Below are 1,338 nucleotides of genomic sequence, written 5' to 3'. Positions count from 1 at the left end.
GGAATCATAGGATTTGGATGTTTAAAGAAGCAGTAAGTTTGGAGGAGGCTGAGAACACAGGCAGGCAGCATTCTAAGATGAGGGAACAATGTGATGACAGTGGGAAGGGCCTCAGGGAAAGGAAACAGTGGGTCTGGCTGCAGCAAAGAGCACTTGCAGGAAAACAGACGCCAGATGGGGGCAGAGAATGTGAGCAGAGTCAACGAGTGTGAGCGGACCCAGGGATCATGAGGAGGAGGTAGTGCCCGGTGCACCGGAGACCTGCGGGGTGCCAGGCAAGGGCTGGGAGCTTGGCAAGTTTTACTCGGGTCCAGCTTCACGACTGGGAGGACTGAGAGTTCAGACCCCTACCTCCTGTCCCTTGTCTGATTCTGGCACCCCTTTGCACTCCGGGACTCCATCTCCCCCATGATAGCTCCAGCCCTGCCTGTCTCCTGGGACCACAATCTGGATCAAACAGATTGGCTGAGCAAAGTGTGGGGCACTTACAAAGGCTCTCATTCTTCTTATTACTAATTAAGGACAATTTTGCAAGTCTCTGTCTCCTTTTCCAGGGCCGGCTCTCCATGAATCACCATCATTTCTGTCCAAAGCAGAATTCACCACCGTTGCTGACCCCCAGATCTGAGGCCCAGTGGTTTCCCTACTGATGAAACCAGCTTGGCCACATTTTGCCAGCCTGCAGTCCCCAATCTTAGAATTCCTCCCCTCAGCCAGGGGTCTTATTTAAACACACACACACGCACGCACACTCCCTGCCCCGCACTGTCATCATGATTGTCTGGTACTTAAACGATTATATACATTAAAATTTCAAATAATTCAGAGCAGTGGTAGTCCTGGCAGAGACAGCCCTTGCTAACAGTTGGTATCTACCCTTCTAGACTTTTAAATGCATACATATACTTTCTTATGTAAATAAAGTTATATTGTTCTGTCCCTCCTTTTTTATGCCATGATGTAGGTACATGTCTATATCATTACATAAAGCTATGCCGGGGAAGGGTGTAGCTCAGTGGTAGAGTGTGTGCTTCGCATGCACGAGGTCCTGGGTTCAATCCCCAGTACCTCCATTAAATAATAAATAAACCTGATTACCCCCCTCCCCTCAAAAATGAATTTTTAAAAATAGTACCTTTAATAGTACCTTTTTAATAGCTCCAGAGTATTCTGTTGTTTGTATGTTCCATAATTTACATAACTACTGCTGGGTGTTAAGGTTGTTCCCAACATTTTTCTATTATAAGTAACTCTGAGATAAACATTCTTGTTCTTACCTCTTGGTGTACATGTCAGGTTATTTACTAAGATCAATAGCTAGGGATGAATTCCTAGGCT

At 46.2% G+C, this 1,338-nt stretch overlaps 1 non-coding gene across 1 annotated transcript; it reads left to right on the top strand.

Moving 5' to 3' along the window:
* Positions 1-999: 999 nt before the first annotated feature.
* TRNAA-CGC (transfer RNA alanine (anticodon CGC)) lies at positions 1,000-1,073 on the top strand. Its single transcript has one exon. It is a non-coding gene; the product is annotated as a tRNA-Ala (tRNA).
* Positions 1,074-1,338: the final 265 nt, after the last annotated feature.

The sequence above is a fragment of the Camelus bactrianus genome, chromosome 3 (assembly GCF_048773025.1).
Source record: "Camelus bactrianus isolate YW-2024 breed Bactrian camel chromosome 3, ASM4877302v1, whole genome shotgun sequence".
Classification (NCBI taxonomy): Eukaryota; Metazoa; Chordata; class Mammalia; order Artiodactyla; family Camelidae; genus Camelus; species Camelus bactrianus.
This window is presented reverse-complemented; position numbering and strand designations above follow the sequence as displayed.